This window comes from Onychostruthus taczanowskii, unplaced genomic scaffold, assembly GCF_017590055.1.
Source record: "Onychostruthus taczanowskii isolate IOZ18803 unplaced genomic scaffold, ASM1759005v1 scaffold43, whole genome shotgun sequence".
In the NCBI taxonomy this organism is placed as follows: domain Eukaryota; kingdom Metazoa; phylum Chordata; class Aves; order Passeriformes; family Passeridae; genus Onychostruthus; species Onychostruthus taczanowskii.
In genome coordinates, this window is record NW_024501792.1 from 2,017,303 (window position 1) to 2,036,158 (window position 18,856).

The following is an 18,856-nucleotide window of genomic DNA, read 5'->3' on the forward strand; positions in this document are numbered from 1 at the left end:
AATGCCATATGTCTTGCTGTTTCATAAATAACCCCTGTAATCAAACAGCACTGGGTAAATGGGCAGTCCGGCTTGTGCAATTTGTTTGACAAAATGAATCCAGAAAAATATGAGTCTGTGGAGGAAAGACAAATAGAGCAGCTTGGATGAATGTGTAAACCAAGAGAAAAATGGCTTGGCAGAGCAGCTGATGCTATTTTTATCCATGCAAATGAAGTTTGGGGCTAATTTATTAAAAATACAGTACAGAACTTGCCAGAATGGTCAGTGTCTCCTGGAATGGAGAGCAAGAAAGGTTCTCTGCCTCCTGAGGGTACAGGGGGTGCAGCTAAGGAGGGAGTGAGGTACAGACTGGAGTGTGCTTAAGCTGCCAGAAGGAGGGCTGGGCCTGGAGCATCACCCAGGTGGCAGGAAGGGAGGAGAAACTGCCCTGGGCTGGTGGTCCTGGCATCCATCCATCCATCCATCCATCCATCCATCCATCCATCCCAGATCACAGGGAGATCCCAGAGTTACCTGAGGTCAGGAGAGCCAGCTCTGGGCTGGGTGCGACCGTGATGAATCCCAGATAGCCAGGGTTAGATCTGTGCCTTCCTGAACAACGGGGCTGTTGCTCCCTGTACCCTGCTCAAGACGTATCTGAGTATCCATGTGAACTTCCTTGGGTAGGAAATGCTGCAAACAGCTCCTGCAAGGCTGTCTCTGCAGTCTCTTCCATGGGAAATCCATCCCAGAAGACAGTGAGAGCCTGTCTCAGCCTGGGAGCTGCTGCAGCCTAGAGGAGAAATCCCTTCATTCTGCAGCAGGGCCCTGCCTCTTCCTCACCATCAGGCGGCAGTACAGGCTCTGGTGCCTGGCCGGGCTGGGAAGTGCAGATGAAGGGGAGCATTCTTTCATTGAAGAGAAGTATCTTGGCTGCTGCTCCCTGCAACTCACCTTTTGTGGATCTGCCCCGTGGCCAAGGCAGCTGAAAAGCTGAATTTTTAATCAAAGCAATGAATTTGTTTCTAGGGAAGTAGGGGTTCTGGAGAGGGGGATGTTTCCCTTCCTTCTCACCTCCTTCCCTCAGAATACTTGAGATATCTTTGCTCTGACTTTGCAAGCACAACATTGTCCTGTGGGCTCGAAGGGAGGCCTGTGGGATGATGTGCACACGGGGATACAGGAGGAAAAGCAGAGGCTGGGCCTGAGCTGTGTGCTGGAGGCAGGCAAAGCTGCAGTGCAGGTGGCTCACGTGTTGGACCGCACATCCACAGCCAGGGATGCTGGCTCATTAGTCGAGGAAACAACTCTCTCCTTCCTGGCTGCTTCCCTCCTCCTCCTCCAAGTGGGAATGCAGCCCCCATCCTTTTCCCCCATTCTTGGTGTGTATGAGTATTCTTTTTTAAGTGAAAAGCTGAATATTTTAAACAAACACTGCTTAAAATCTATAATTTATGGGCAAGGCTTCAGAAGAGGAGATCATTCATTTCTTGGTGCTGAGGGTGTCTCCATCTGCAGCAGACCCACTACTCTGTTCCCAGTTGACTGGTGCAGCATTAGGGATTAGGCTTGGGCATGGCAGCACTGAGCAGCACACAGAAAATTCCCAGCTCTGAATGAAGGAAAACCGGATTTTCTTCTCTTGAAGGCAGGAACAGCTCCAAGCCCTCCACCAGTGGGATAGCCCTCCTGCTTGCCCACCTGGAAGCAGCTGGCTGGGCCCCACTTTTGGCCCAGAGCTGGGCTACCTGGCACAGCTCTTGGAATGGGTGTTAGGAATAGGCAGCCCTGCTTCAGCTCCCAGCTCACCCCTTACTTAAAATATGAGGGAGTCAAGGTACAGGTGAGCAGTCTGAGCTGGCAGAGGCTGAGCTCTCAGAGCTGGCAGGTCAGACATGATGAGAAGCTGAATCAGGATCTGAACTTGAGCTTACGGGCACTGCTGGGCAGTGGGAGAGCCCAGGTCACTGGGAGAAGACCCTGCCTCTGCTGTCCTTCTCCTCTCTGTGCCCCTGCATGTTCCCCAAGCTGAGCTGCATGAGGGAGAATTCCAGGCTTGTTCGTTAATGGGAGCAGAGAGACTTTTGCTTCGATTAATTAATTTGCTGCTCTTCCCCATTTTCAGGACCATCTTTTATTCATGGCCAAGTAGCTCAGACACCGCTGCTTGCTGCCTGTTCAGGATGCTGGCATTAATATTTCATCCCAGAGCCTGCTTGTGCTGAACAGAGCTCATGTCCCATGTTCCTGCCTCTTCCCGATGTTCTCCTGCCCTGGCCCAGTTCATATTTCCCCCTTCCAGCCCCAGGCTGGGTCTCCCTGTCTCTTCACCAGTTGCATGGGTTCTCTTAGGATCATATTCCCTGGGAATTAAATGTGGCACACTTGGAGCTGGGGCTTGGAGCTCACTGCCTTTGTCTCCTGTGGCTCTGGGCAATCAGCCCTGCACAGAGGGTGTTGTGCTCACTGTGGGAATAATGGGTTCTGGGAGCAACTTGTGATATCAAGCAGCAGGGAGAGGGGAGTGACTCATCCTGCTGTCCCCTCCCAGGAAAGCAGGATAGATATTTCAGTTGCCAGAGGAGCAGTGTGGTGCTGTGGCTGCAACCTGGGAGAAAAGAAGGCTGTTGAAGAAGAAAACCTGGGCGGTACCTTTCTGGGCAGCAGCAGAAATGAGGAAATGACACTCTCTTGCTTCTTCACCTCTCTCCTGGCTCCTGTGCATGCACTTTCTAGCATTCCTTAGTTCTGCAGAGCTCCAAGGCCAGGAGCAGCCTTTGCCTACAGCTCTGCAGCCCCAGCAAGGCATCGTGTCTGAACGAGGGCAGGCCACAGTGCAGCTGTTTGGAGTGGCACTTCATTTACTGAATGGCAGCTCCATAATCCTCTTCAAATAAAAAGACTGTGGAGTCTCTGTACTGGGAGCTGATGGAAGGCTTTGCTCTCAGGCAGGTGGCACAAAGGGAGTATCTCCTTGCTGCATGTAGGAGTTCCTGGGTTTTTCTTGGGCTTTGTCATTTGATTATTTGTTCTCTCATTTGTCGCTGGGGTTAGTGGATATGATTCATTCTCCCTGATTAAGCCACTTGTTTTGGCAGGGAAGCATTTCCCAGATCTCATGGGATGGGATGAGAGGCCTTGCAAGGCACAAACTGTGCCCTTCCCTCTTCATCCCAGAGATGCCAGAGCTGATTCCTGGTACATCTTCCAGGTCTCCAAGAACAAAACAGCACAGCAGCTAATGAAATGTCTGGCCCCAGCCCCCTGGCTCAGAGGCTGCAGAGCCACCAAACCAAAGTGTCACCTTAAAAGAGGTCTCCAGACTGGATTGGTAAAAATGTGGAGTTGGGAGGAAAGGGTGGAATTGTTGGAAAACATGTGCACATGCCTGTGCATCCAGAGGTGTAGTGGGGACACATTCAGCTAAAGGAATGTGACTGCAGGTTGCAGGATGTGGAGGCTGCAAGTGGCAGAATCTCCACAGCCTCATTAAACACTCATGTCCAAATTAAATGTCAGATTTGCATATTGGTTCTGTGTTTTCAGGCCTGTTATGCAGCAGCTGGGAGGAAGCTGATCATGGGCGGGGGTGCTGTGGGTATCCAGATTGCAGCCTCACTCCTGAGAGCCCTGCAAAGCCAGGCACCTGAAACTTTAGGGAGAACTAGGGATTAAACTTGGTTTTGCAAGAGTCAGGGCTCTTGTGCCTCAATTACTGCAGGCAGAACAGAGAACTGCATGTGCTGGGCAGTGTTGTGTTGTCCAGGTTCTCAAAGCACCTTTGGTGGGTTTCTCACTTCCCCCTTTCTTTCAGAAGACAGAGGAAGGGCAAAGCACTGCCTGGACTCTGTAGAGTTTCACCTCTGGGAAGCCCTTTACAATTTTCCCCAGGCTAGATTCCAGTCAGATCATGTTCTAATCCAGGTTTAATTACCTGTGAGGACAGACAAGCCTATTTCTTGTCTCTTGGGAAGCCCAACCAGCAGGCTAGCATTGGGAATTGGGACAAAGCCAAACTGCAGCCCAGGTTGGTGAGCCCCTGATGTGCACAGGAATTTCCATTGTGGCTAGAGACAGATAAATGTGTTCAGGGACTGAACTAAGCAGCACTGAGAAGCAGTGATCCAGCACCTGAGAGAGGCATGTCCCCCCCTGTGGGTAGTGAGAGGTTTCCCTGGCTTTGTAGTGGAATGCTCATTATCCATGGAGAACCCTGCCAGTGTTTTGGCTGCAGCAGGAAGGTGCTTCCCAACAGCATACTGGAGAAGCTAAAAGTAGGAAGAGATTCCTGGTCACCTGGGTATGCTGCTGGGTTCTGCTCCAATATCCCTGCTGGGACCTGAAGGAGCATGCAGCCCATCTGCTTCAGTCCCTGGAAAGAAATGGGAAGCAAGGAGGAAGAATGAGGTCTCTGTTGCTCTGGGAAGCCTGTGCCTCCTGCCCCGCACATCTGTGAAGCATGTCACATCCCTGATGGGCCAGATGCTGAAAGATGCTGAACATCCTTAGAAGGTCAAACTCAGAAGGCAGAAAACCCTCCTGGCTAATTCTGAGACACAGCAGTGATGGGGCCTGCATGACAGGAGACACCCAGGAGGCAGAGCAGCTCTGAGTCAGCTGTCTCCAGAGAAAGATTTGTCAATGGCTTGGCCAGTTTTCACCAGCTCCACAGCTGGTGGCAGTTTCTTCATTCAACAAGCATCTTGTGTGGCTGACATGCTGCTTCCTGGAGGAGAGCCAGGGGATCAGACCCTCCTTTCTCACTGGGGCTCAGTGCTTGTGGAGTTTATCCAAGCACTCTTTGCACTGCAGCGCCATTTCCACAAGAGGAAAAGGGGCCCAGCATCAGGGGAGAGCCTGCAGGCCTGGGCTGGGGAAGTGAAGGGTCTGAAGCATCTTCTCCAGCCACCTTCTTAAGTGCTGGTGACTTTTGATTGCCACGAAAAAGTGCCGGCATTGTAGATCAGGAGCCAGTGGCCCGCAGTGGGGGGTTGAGAATAGGGAGCAAGGTTGTAGCAGTGTTGTGTTCCCCTTGGGATGCCCTTTGCAGCTGCAAAGTGTGCCTGGAGCCCTGGGCTTTGTGGTTTTCAAAACCCTAACCCTAAGCCTAACCCTAGCCCTAACCCTATGCAGGAAATCAGCCTAGGGCTAGGGCTGGTTGCAGGGAAAAAGGTGTGAAGGAAGGCATGTTGTGGCAGCTTTGTGTTCCCCTTGGGATGCCCTTTGCAGCTGCAGTGCACCTGGAGCCCTGGGCTTTGTGCTTTTCAAAACCCTAACCCTAGGCATAACCCTAACTCTTACTTGAAGCAGTAAAATCGACCTTGGGCTAAGGCTGGTTTCAGGGAAAAGAAACTTACTATCCCAGGTTCCTGATGTCGGTTTGCAGGAGGCACTTGGCTCTGTCAAACCAGCCACACTTGCCTGTGGTGGCACCTTGCATCTGGGAGGCATCCTGCAATGTTTTGAATTTCAGCAGGCAACCAGCCACTGTGGGCCACCGGCCCCTGGATACGAACGCCAGCCCTTTTTCCTTGGAAACAAAACTCACCAGGGCAGGTTCCTGATGTCATTTTGCAGCAGGCACTTGGCACTGACAAATCAGCCACAGTTGGCTGTGGTGGCACCTTGGTTCTGCGAGGCTTCCTGTGCCCTGTGGCACTGCATGTTGTATCTGCCCAGCCCTGTTATCCTGCGGTGGTGGCAATCCCAAGAGCCTGCTTGCCCTCCAGACATCCCTTGGTGCCCTCTCTTCCCACACCAGAAGGCCATGTTCTTTCTGTAGATGACGGCGTCTCTCATGGTGCTGTGGAAGGAGTGAGCCTCAGGCTCCTGCAGGCTGGAGAGCTTGCTATGAAGAATAGCTGAGGACAGGGAGCTGCAGACAGGAGCTGTGTCGAGTTTTAACGTGCCTGGCCTTTCGTGTTTGCATGTATTCATGACTGCAAGAAAACTTCTGCCTCTGTGTTCGTCTTCCTGTTAGAAAATCCTTTGGCTCTGAATAGATTTACTTTCCAGTCTGTGAGCTGGTTAGTACTGAGCCTGTCTCTTTGAAGGAGGTGAATGACTCTGGAGGGCTTTATTGGCAGGACAGTCCTCTGGAGAGGAGGCTGGCTTGCTTGTTATCAGTGGGATCCTTCACTGCTGGAGACAGCCTTGGTGATCAGGTGTCAACAGTGGTGGATAGTCGAAGATTCCCAAGTTGGCTACAGGCTTGACCCTCCTTTCTGTACCCATGGGAAAATCCCTGGTACCCACTTTATTTCTGTAAGAGTTGCCTGTCTGTAACACGCAGTGAAGTGTCACTCTCTCCATGGATGGCGATGCAGTAGTCTCCTCTTCCCTTGTTTCAGGCCCAGAGCTATTTGGATACCTATAAATAAACAGGCAGCTAGGTTGTGAAAAGGACACCACCACAGAGTGCTTGCTTAGCCTGTGCTTTCTGTCACTGCAGTGATGGTGCAGACAATTCCTCAGCTCCTGTGGCTGGATTCCCCTGGGGCTGTTGTTAATGCTGCTTTCCCAGCTCTTCCACTGAGCTGTCTCTGCCTGCTGCACTCATATAATCAGGAGCTGTAAAACCACTGACAACTCCAGAGACCAGAATGGAGATTACATGCAACATTAAAATTAAAAATGGGCCAGAGTCACCAAGTTGTCTTCATTAGGCAGCTCTGTTTTATTTGTGGCTTTTACTGCCAAATAAATAATCTTTCAGGTGAGTTAGTTAAGCTGCCCTCAGGAGCAAGACAAGATGGGTGAGGGGAGGCAGTTCAGCACAGCCTCTGGGATTCCTGCCACAAATCAGCCAGTCTGGAAATGGCAGAACTGGTGTCAAACCAGGTTGAAAGCCTTAAAATCCCACCAATGCTCAATGCAGAATGACACAGAACAGTTCCCTGAGCCAATGCAGAGCTGCCTTCAGCGCCGACAGTGAATTCAGCCTTTCGAGACTCTGCCTCCCTCACGGTCACTCTCTGTCATCTGCATTCATTTGGTTCCTCAGGTTTTTTCCTCTCCCTTTCTGCCAGTCTTCTAGCAGAAGAAGGCTTTCCTTTCCTGAGGAAAGCATCAGGGGGAGGCAGCACTATGGATGCTTAAGGGCAATTTTAAAAGGTAGAGCATGTTTGCCCCAGAATATTCCAGGATTTTCTATGGAGAAAGTGCACTGGTCATACACTCACCAGGTGTCAGTGCTTGTGGATTGTGTTCCATGTGGATTGCTGATAGAAACTGCAATGCATGAATAGCTTGGTTTGACTCTGCATCAGAACCAGATGAAGTCTTGTCTTTGCTTTGTTTCCTCTTTGCACTTCTAGACCTTTTCAAACCACAGCCTTGAAGGGCGTGACAGTTATTCCCCCGGGGATCAAAAACTCTCTTGCAAACCAGTGCAGAACTATAGCAGTGATGCTGCTGACACTGCAGAGAGAGGAGAGGCAGGGAAAAGGTGCTAAAATTCTCTCTTGCTTCCTTCCTGGTCTGGGTTAGGGTCCTGTCTCCCCAATTACTCCTTGAGTCCTGGCCAGAATCATTGCAAACACAGGAATCCAACCCTCCCACTCCTGCCACTGTGTCAGAAAAGCTTCTCAGTACTAATGAGGGAAGATGAGACACACTAGGTAAGGTCAGATATTCTCTGACTATCTGCTTCCTCATCAGAAAACTGTTTTAATGAAACTGAAATTCCTCGCAGGAAATGCTTCCATAAATAAGCTAATTTTTACAAGAGACATGATAGCAAACATATCTGTAAGAAAGAATGAAAGATACTGGTGAATCATCCCAGCTTGACACTTCTAAGATGAAAAAAAAAAGCCACTTTATATTTTGTTCAGAAAAGAAAGTTAACTGATATTGCAAAAAAAAAGAAAAAAAAATCACAAAGGCTGAACTTGTGTGGGTGCAGATAATGAAGGAGCTCTTGTCCTCCTGCTCAAGGAGTCCTGACTGAGCTCAGCTGAGTGTGAGAATCATCCTTTTAATACAAGACACATCTTTTTCCAACCACTCTTTGACTTTTAAATGCCCTTTGCTGCAAAGCCAGAGCTGCGAGCAGACACCTTGCACAGTTTGAAATTACACCTGCTATAGGGTGAAAAATAAACAGTGTGGGAAATGGTGATGATTCTTTGTCATCTGTCCCCAGCAGTTTGGGGACCTTTCCCTTGGTGTGGGACATGGTTCTGTTGGGACTCATCCCCATATGGGCCACCAGTTGTTGGCATCAGTGCTTGGCACCAGTCAGTGTTGGATGGAACCTGACTGTCATCACCTGCTTATTATTTTACTGTAAGACTTTCATACCTTCTCTCTGTGAGTTCCACAGGCAGCTTACTGTAAGACTTTCATACTTTGTGAGTTCCACAGGCAGCTCCTTCAACACTGACTCCTTTTCTCTTTCTTCTGCATGGCCAGCTGACTCCTTCCTGCCCCTGGCACGACCACCCAGCCCTTACTGTCCCTCACAGCACATACTTGGCCTTACTTTCCCTTGCACAGCCACCTAAGCCTTCCTCCTCACAGCATAGCCAACAAACTCCAGGTCTCCTCACAACTACCTAACCCTCTCTTTGTATAACACCCATCATTATTTGACATAGCTGTGCCCTATGAAGGGCAGGCCTGTTCCTACTCTTTGGTAATTACTACAGCTGCAACTCCTCAGGGGTGAGATTGCCTTCAGCATCACCTCTGTTCTCCTACAATCCATCCTCCCACGTGGTTCTGCTCCTGTGGTTGCCTTTGGGTAAGGGAGACTGGCAGGGGGCTGTCATGGACCTTCAGGAAGAATTCAGGAAGAATTCCTTCATGGAAATGGTTGTCAGGCATTGCAAGGGTCTGCCCAGCCATGTTTGGAGTCCCCATCCCCAGAGGTGTCCAGGGAACACCTGGATGTGGCACTCAGTGATCTGTCACAGGTTGGATGATCCTGGGGGCCTTTTCCAACCTTAATGATCCTGTGATCAGATCTGGATGCTGAGTGAAACTGGTGTAGATGTGCTTCCTGGCCCCAGCTTTGGCATTCAGATTTCTCTGTGCTTCTCATCTCTGGGAAAAAAAAAAAACAAAAAAACCCCAAAAAACAACAACAAAAAAATCTTAATAAAATGCCAGCAGCTCCCAACTCCATTCCCTAAGGATGTGTGAAGCTGGTGAGGAGGAGGTCCTGCACAATAGCAAGAGAGGTTATTCAAGCCTTGGAGATGGGTCTGGATTCACTGGCATGGATGTTAATCCATAATAAATCCTCCCCACTGGGCTCCTGCACGTCACAAGTGACAGGGGGACAGAGGGACAGAGCCCACAGCCACGCTGGCAGTGCCTGAGTGTCCCCTCCCTGCTGCAGACGTTGTGAGCACGAAGGGAACTCCCCATCCCTCAGCAGGAGCAGTGCCTGAGAGCTCCTCTGCTCCCTGGGGAGGCAGCAGGAGAGCCTTCCTGCTGCGTGCCTCTGTGTGTCTGTGTGTGTTTTTTCCCTGTTAAAATCAAATTAAATCTTCCTTGGCTCATCTGCCAGGGCGTGAGGCAGCTCCCTCCTGCCTGTGCCATGAAAGACTTGTCACCCCGTGACTCCGGAGGGGCACAGCACGAATGGCTGTGCTCGTCCCCAGCTGTGCTTTGAAGGAGGTGGTTCTCATTCGTGTAACGTCCTGTTGTGAGGGGATTTCATTAGCTGTGGTTTGTTCGCTCAGCAGACACAAATGAGGTTTTAATTTTTTGTGTACAGGCGCGAGGTGGTTTTTGTTTCATCGCGTCGGGAGCTCTCGCAGGCCTCCCACGTCAGAAGCTGCCTCCGAGAGGATGGAGAGGGCCAGACAAAACAGGGATGATATTCCAGAAGTGGCAGGATAGGCTGCAGCTTTAATATGAGCTGGGTTGTTTTTTTTTGTCACAAACACTTGGCACTACAGTGTGCCCTTCCTCTGCACTTGCAGTGTTCCTGTCTCCAGCAGAAAGCCCCAAATCCCAGCAAAAGGTGAGTGTGTAGATGCTGAGAGGGCTGGGGAACAAACCTAAGCCTCTCTAAATCTTTCCAGAGCCTCATTTCCTTCTGCTTCTCATTGTCTCTCTCCTCTCTTCCAGCACCCAGAAGCACAATGGCATTTGCTTTCTTGCTTAATGTCAATATTTGCTTTGCTTTGGAAGTGTCTGTTTAATAATAATAATTCCTGAGCACAGAGGAGAGGTGAGGCCTCTGCAGCTTCAGACTGGGAAGAGTGGTCTCAATACCCTCATTTTCTCTACTTTCTCCTGGGGTTGGAGCAGCAAAGGGAACATTTTCAGCCTTCAGGATCCTCACCCACAGACAGCTGATTTCGGTGGAATTCCAATACATCAGGTTCTTACTCCTGTATGTTTTCCTTCCCTCCCTTCCTTCTGTGATGAATGCTGTCTCTGAGACAGGCAGCTGCAGAGGGAGATGCAATTTTTCTTAGCTTGCCAGCCATCAATCTCCTGAACAATACCCTGCTAATGAAATGGCAATGTTATCACACGCCTGTCACCAGCAGTAATGGGGCGGCCATTCCAAACTCAGACCAGACAGAGGAAGAGCAAGGAGAGCTCTGGAGTTTGTCTTCAGGGTGTGATTCCTCCTGAAGGCTTTTGACAAACTCTGGGCATCTTTCAGTGCAGAACTGAGAGCCCCCAAGTGAGGTTTGCTGGCCACCTCCTCCCCCTTTGCAAGGACAGAAGTGTCCACGCGTGGTCAGCCACTGTCCTGCAGGACCATGCTGAGTTTTCATCTGAATTCACTGTGTGGGCACCTGTGGTCATCCAAGGAGCCAGTTCCTCCTGTCTCCTTTGGCAACTGACATCACCAAGTGGGTAAGAAAGTCCTTGATGCTTCTTCCTTTGAAAATCAAGTGCTTTTTAAGCGGACAGACTCTTCCCTGACCTGTTGCTATTCCACCTCCTGCTTTTCCCCTCTTGGAGCCCTTCAGATCAGGCAGCAGAGAGCTCATTGAGTGGCATTTTGTCCCTGAGGCCCTTCTCTCCATGATTCCAGTGAATCCCAAGGCACAAAGCACGATGACAAGGCTTTCTGCTTTGCATGGCTTGTTTTTGTGCTGAGATTCACTGCAGCCTGCTGAGGTGATGGGGACACACCTGGAACTTGCAGGAGGCGTTGATCAAAGCAGAGGTGTTACCTGGGCTGTGTGTCATGGGGCAGGCTCTCCTTGAAGGGTGAAGGACTTCCACTTCAAATAAAACCCCTGGATGTGTGAACAGATGGCAGCAGCTACTTGGAGGGAATGAGAGATGAGGGGAAGTTACCAGAGGGACAATCTTTTTAAAATTTAGGGATGCCTGCAGACAGGAAAGGTGAGCTACCCTGTAGGTCCCACCCTGTTTTGGATTATGCTGAGATAACACCTGTGGTTTCTGTGCAGGATCAGCAGGAGAAACCCCAGCTCGTTCCCGGGTTACCCACAGCCACATGAGGCACTGCGAGGCTGAGCAAAAACTGAACTCTCCTTTTTCTGATGCTGGTCCCTGCTCAGCATCCTGCAGCAACATCCTCCCGCTGCCTGGATGAACACCAGGGAGGTTCAGTCACTCTGAACTGTGAGAAGTGCCAGAAAGAAGGTGTTTGGAGCATTTCCTTCTGTGGCTGGCAGGAACAAGTGAAGCTGAGGGCACCAGGGGGTGCAGAAGTTGAAAAACTTGTGCAAATCTTAGTGCATCCAAGGTCACTGAGATTCCCTGGATTTCTCTAACAAGTGGATGCAGCCTGATTGCTTCATCCTTTAGAAATCCTTTAGAAATTCTAGGTCCTGGCTTGAAAAATTGTTCTTTTGTAGTAATAATTGTCACTGAACACTGAAAAACAACCATGAGAAATGACCAGAATATAACCTCCTGAAAGTGCTGTAAAAATTTTTGTTGTTTATTTACTTTAGCAAAAAAAAAAAAAAAAAAAAAAAAAAAAAAAAAAAAAAAAAGAAAAAGAAAAATCGAAGAGAAGAGTAAGAAATCTAAGGCTCTGCGATGAGAGAAAAATGCAATTTACTTTTTAAAGCTCTTTCTGATTTTAAAGTGATATACGGAAGAATATAAATGGTTCTAGAAAACTTCACCAAATAATAGAGAGAAGAGAAAATAACTACAGTGAAGGGCAGTATATTGAGGGTCATATCTGCCTCCATCTCCCGTAAAACAATATTTGCTGCAGCAAAACAGGGGTATTTTAGTTATTTATTGTCGTGTCAGCTACAAAATATTAAGAAAGTAAAAAAATTTTAATTTATCCTGGATGAAGTCTGGTGGCCGTGAGACTGCCCAGGAGCATCAGACTTGAATGCACAAGCAAGGAGGGATGAGGAGAGCAGGAAAAGCCTCTGCATGGGGAAGTGGGACTGGTTCCTTTCCTTGAGTTGAAGCCAGGTCCAGGGAGTGCAAGGAAAAAAGGTGAAATGTCTGACAGCACCAGCTGGGAGAGGGCTGGGCTCCCTCAGACCCCATCACATCACAGGTAGACCATAATAAGCAAGATTTAAGTGGCAGATATCCACCAGTTTTAGGAATGGAGTGGTGTCAGCTCTTCCTCAGCCCAGTCTGTGCACTGAGGGTTCAGAGCCTTTTACAATCCAGCCCAGGAATCATCTTGTCCCTTTTATGTCTCCTCTTCACACAGCTGGTATTTGTCATTAGCACATTTTATTAGACTTTGTTCCCCACCCCCAGTAAAAAAAAAATCTTAATAAAATGCCAGAACACATACTGAGCAGAAGAACAAATTGTTAATGCAGTCATTAAACAAATACACCTTTCCTCTGGTCCTTGGATGGAAATTAATTATCCTGCTGGAACTGAAACCTGGATGTGTGCTTTGACTGACAGCTGGGGGTTGTGTCTGGAGCCTTTTTTAGAGGTTGAAATGAGAACTGGCCCCTTTTTCAGTCATGAGGAAGGTGATGGAAGAACTCTGAAGGACTCTGAGGAGGGGTGAGACGACAGATCATGGGAGTTGGGTTCACTCTCCAAGGGCAGCAGCAAGAGCTCGCTAAGCCCCACAAGCAACTTGTGGGATTTCTCATTGGTTTGGGGCAAAATCCTGGGCTGGCTGAGTCTTCTGTAATAATTAACACCAGTTTCCTCTTCCTGCCTCCCACTGCCCGCGGGAGGACAAGATTCCACTCTGTCTGGGAATTAAACACCCTTAGTCCCAGCCAGGTCCCATCCCATGAGAAAACAGAGCCCCGCAGGGCCAGAGGTGCCTGCTGCCACCAGCTGGGTGGCTTGGGGACACTTGCAGGACATGTAATTGCTCTGTCCCATGGTCTGGGTGCATTACCAGCCCAGGAGCATGAGATAATGAACCTTTTAGCTGGGAGTAAAGAGAGAGAAAGAAAGAGAATGAATGAGCTGGGCAAGAGAGAATGACTGAGGATTCAGTTAGTTAATAAAGGGATTGCAGAAAGCAAGGTGAAGAGACAGTGGTAATTTTATGCACTGCCAGTCAGGCCCATTTGTCCTGGGAGCAGCTCCAATTTCTCTCTGAGCTGTTCTTTTTTCTTTAGAAATGGAGCTGTGAAAGGGGAAGGAAAAAACCCTCCCTGATTAAAATCAGCGCCCAAAGTGACAAGGAAAAAAGCCATTTTAATCTCCACAGCCATAGATGGATCTTCTCCCAAATAAGTGAAACAAAAGGGAACTTAGAATATTGGCCAGTCTTACACAGCACAGGCTGAAATCATGCAGACTCTGATGGCAGTCTTGTCATATCCCAGCCCTAAGCACAAAACAAAGCCAAATTTCATCTTTACAACTATTAATTCCCACTCATACACGAATCTCTCTGCTCCGCCCTCATCCACTCCCCATTCATTCATGACCATTTAAGAGTAAACCTCCCTCAAACCCCTAATTAGCGCTGCAATTTCGATGTTTTGGCTCTACAACTGGTTCAAATCTTCCTCTTGTTATTAAATATTCCTACTCCTGCATCGTAACTCCTAACCCCTGAGCTGAGGCCAGAGGAGGACAGAACTGGGCACCTACTGCTTTTAAACTCAGCTTTTATCAGGTACTTGAGTGAGATCTACTTGTCCCATAGAACTTTAATTTCTGATCGAGGAGAAATTAAAGTTATTTGGGGAAGACAGCAGGGAAGGGCATTTGTGTGTTTAAAAACAGGCATGGACTATCCCTTGCAGTCAATGGGAACTTGTGAAAAGGTTGGCTTTACTTTAAGACCACAGGATGGGGACATAAACATGAAAGTGTGAGTGTTAAGTTCTGCCTGAGTTGTCCTTGGATGGGACATCAGGATCTTTGCACCAGGTCTCTGTGTTCATCTATAGATTCCACTCCCCTGCATGCTGGCCCAGTGTCAGGGCTCCTGAGCTGATCCACGTCAGGCTTCTGATCTCAGCAGAAATGCCCTGACCAGCCGTGGCAGTGCTTGGCACAAGGATGAGTGGGATTGAGCACACAAATCACAATTTGTGTCTGCATGCAGGTGCAAGCTGCTAACACAGGAGTTTTTCCCCTGCAGGAACCCGTTGCCTTGTTTTATCCTGCCCTGTCCATCCCCAGCTTGGCCACTGGTCAGTGTGGATGGCAGCTGAGGCAGGAAATGAGAACACTCAGGGCTCTTAGAGAAGCTTTCAGGGCTTGTCTCCAAGGGAACAAACAGAAAGGTCCAGGGGCAATGCCAGAGCAGCTCTTAAAGAGGATTTAATCTGATGTGGGCTGCCCCTAAGCACAGGGTCTTGCACAAAAGGCTGAGAGTGTTCCTAAGTCTGTTTAACCTCTCTTAACTTTCCCCCTTTAGCTGGGTGAGCACAGCTGCCCTGTTCTGGTCCTGATGACTTGAGTGCAAAAAGAGGGGTGGGATTTTCCTCGAGGAAGGCACCAGCAGTGTGTGCCCTTTCCTCAGGGGCACTGAGGATATAAAGCACTCATCAGCAAACCAAAGGCTGCTATTTCTGTTATTTTTGAGATGTGTGGAGCCTGGGAAATGCAGGCAAGCAGGATTTTGTCCGCCAGGAGGATGTCAGTGTGAGGAGCAGCAAAATCAGGGGGTTTGTGTGATGTGGTTCAAGTTCCACATCACTTTGAGTCCCCTCTTTTATCAGCAGCGGTGTCCTTGAGTGGAGGCTCAGCTCAGCTCAGTGCTGGCACTGAGGCCCTGTGATTGCATTACAGGGAATTATCAGGTGGCTGCACCTGGCTTAGAGAGCTCCAAGAAGGCACAGGGGTGCAAAAGGGAAGGCAAAGCACCGGTGGTTTATGAAATTAAAAAGTTCACGAGTGCCAAATCCACATGCTAGAGTGGAACTGAGAAATGGAAGAGGTCTCAGCAACACCTTATCAGGAGGTAGGACAAGGAAATTGGAGTTGAAAGCACTGTAGTGCCTGATTTGCTATCTCTCCTCTGCACCTTGGCTGCAGGTTCTGCCTTTAGGGGTTTGTTAGGCAACTTGGGGAGAAATATTTTGTGTGTGTTCAGTGGGTTCTGCTTGCAGAGGCCTTTGTATGCATGAGGTGGAAAACCTGTCTGGAGAGATGGGATCCAGTGTCCCTTGTACCCTACAACAAACACAAACACGGGAGAGAAAAGGACAAAAACTGCAACATGGGCTTCACACAGCTTTTTTTGGAGATGGAGGATAAATTCTCCCCTGCACTTCCCCCCGAGCCTGTGTGCCTGCAAACACAACTGGTATTTGCATTGGAAATGTTCTTGAGGGGAACAGTTTGTGTTTGAAGGAGCCTTGGCAGCACCTGGGTGGTGCCTCCGTCGGAGAGGGGCTGGGCAGGGGTTCAGTGGGGTTTTCTTGTGTGTGGAGAAGGGAAGGAGAGGCCAGCATCCCTCTGGAATACAAGACCCTGCTCTTCCTGGGAGAAGGGGAGACAGCTTGGCCAGAGCTGAGAAGGGAGCTGACAGAATCCAACAGATCCGAGTGCCTGTGGTAGGTACCAGCTGATGGGGAGACGTGCTGGGCCAGAGCTCAGACGTTGTTAATGCAGGAAAACCCGAGGAGGGCAAAATCCTTGCATGGTGCTGTCAGAGAAACTGAGATTTCCCTTCCTGTACCACAAATGGAGCTCAGTTTCCTGCTTTTACCTCGAGACTGTGCTGCCTGTTGGGTCAGGGAAGCAGATCAGGCTCTCCTTTGCTTTCCTCCATCTATCCTCACTCTTCCCTCAAAGGAAAAATCCTGGAAAACCTTGACACTGCTGCGTTGTCAGACTCTGGTTGCAAGCCCAACGTGGGCCTGGCTCCTGTCGCTGCTGGTGCAGCTTGGAGATGCTCAGCAATAATATCAGGACTTGCTGGCAATGGCACAACAGGAAATTGGAGTGGTAAAATATTTCCCTCCTCGCTGCATCCCATTTACGTGCTCATAATGGAGGTTTTTAAGGCCCTAATGACAAGGAATGCTCATTGCTGGGAGAGGATGATTGAGGCAGAGCCGGGGTGATTGCAGCGAGGAAGGGATGTTAATTACATCCAAGGAAGCAGGAGGGCAGCACAGCTGGCATGGGGGCTGTCCTTTTCTCTGATCCTGGCACAGATGTGCTCACCCACCCTCTCCAGACCTCAGTGAGAAGGAAAAATGAAATAAAACCCAAACAAACAAAAAATCTCCTTCCAGCTGCAGTCTGCAGCAGGAGCGAGCTGGATTCGTGCATGGAAAACTGCTGGAGCATGGAGCAGTGCTCAGAGCAAGAACAAAGATGCTCAGGAGAGGCAAAAAGAGGGAAAGAGCCCTGGAGACACGGTTGAGGGCTCAGCCTGTTCAGCGAGGTGGGCCGGGGAGTGAAGTGATGTGGTGCAGATTAAGGAGCTTCTTTTGGGTGCATATGAATCAGAGGCAGCCTTTGAAGCCCTGCAGAGGATGCTGTGCTTGTTTCATCTCCGGCAGCCAAGTTGTCTCCAAATTCTGCTTTCTGCCACCTCGCTGGTGGAGCAATGCCCCGGGGAGCTTTCTCCTGGGATGGAAATCTCCATCTGCATTCCCGGGAGATTATAGGGCGGGGTACTGCTACAGTAGAGGTGTTTGAGGAATTGTGCACTTGGTGACAAAAGAGAGAAAGAGATAAAGGAGGGCCCATGAATATAATTCAGCATAACAAAAAATAGCAGCGAAAAGAGTTAATGGAAGGATGCATAAAAGAACAAATGAGAAAAGAAGTCCTTAGCAATCGCATAGAGCATAATTTAAGCAGAGTATTCCCGATATTTCCTCTTTAAATAAATAAAACAGCAGAGCCCAAAGTGTTTGAGTTTTTCCCAGTCAAAGCCTTGGTATCAAACTTTCATCTATTCTTGACAGAGCAATTAAAGGGAGGGATACAGGCTCTGAAATGTAGCCAAAAGGAGTAGACTGAATATTTAATACAGTTCCAGGCTTTGAAAGTCCCAACAAACCAGTGGAATGGGGAAGCTGGTGACAGTTTTATCTTAATAAGGAAAGGGAGGGAAAAAACCCTTTATTCCTGCCAGCAAGGGTGGCAGGGAAACACAAACTGGAAGGGAAACGTGCAGCACCTTTCCAAATTGTCTTCTTGGATGTCATAATAGCATTTCTCAAACGGTGTTTGATGGAGAGGGAAGTGGATCTGCCCACCTATTTTATTCCAGCTCGTGGTGCTGGAGAGATATAATTGTGGGGCTCTTTGAGGTATCCTCTAAAGGAATTAAAAAATACTTTAGGGCTGAGGACGATCTCGTGTTCTGCAGCTTCTGCTCAGCAGCTGGGAGGGGGTGAAGGGAGAGCTGGGGAGTTGAACATGAGTTAAACACGCAGGTTAGCTCGGCTGCCAGGTAAAACCAACTCATTAAAGGGATTAGCCAGCAGCCCCGACTGGATTTAGGAGGGTGGCTGCTGCTATCAATAAGTAATCCTGCCTCCAATCCTCTCTGGTGGCTTGGGGAAGACAGGGAGCAGGGGAAGGGTGGGAGGGACACGAAGGAACGAGAGGGATAATTTAAGGGAAATGCTGGAGGCACGGGAAAAAACTCCTCCCTGAGAGGGCATGGCTTGCTGAGGAGTGAAATATTCCTTCTCCCTGTGCTCTGGGAGGATCAGGGAGCTCTGGAATGGGGCTGCACTGCCTCACTCTGTGCAACCCTCCGAGGCAGAGCTGCTGGAGCAGGATTGTGCTGTTTGGTGACAGGGAGATTGAATTTTGATTAGCTCTGACACAGTCTCTTATAACCTTTTCATTAGAAAATTACCTTTAATAGAAATTGTTCTGACACCTCAGCAGCGTTTCCCCTAATACATTACAGAGTCTGGTGGTGGGAAGGGAGGGCAGGGAAATGGAAAGGTGTCTGGTTTTTTTTCTGCTTGCATATTTATTAATCCATTTACAGCATAATCCATCCCCTGTTTACCTACTGACCTATTTGCTGACTTGTCTGTCTGTTCCTCTGCCTGCAGTATCCATCCCAACAGGGGATGTCAGTTTTCTTACTCTGAATTAAAATCTACTTCTCCTTTTTCCTGTGAAATGCAATTTTTTGGGAAGAAACAGTGTTTTAGGGCGAGTGCAATATTTCTTTCCAGTTTTGCCTTGAGAAGATAATAGTATAAAAGTCATGTTGTGACTTAAAATGAAAAATGAAGGTGTTCCTTTCCAGCAGTGTTTCAAAACTGCGTTTCTGCTTTATCCAAAGGCACCTCTGCCTAATTTTTAATCAAAATTTCCACCCAGCTGATGGATGGATGGGTGTTGGAGGCAAAAGAAGCAGAGCAGGGATGGAAAATGTCTCCATGTTCTCATCTAGTATCAAACACCAGCTGATACCATGTACAACACAGAGCAAATCCTGTCATCTCAGCCTCTTCCCAGATCTGTGTGATGGAAAGGAGGACCCGGGGTGGGAACATGAGGAATAATAGTTATTTGCAGAGCT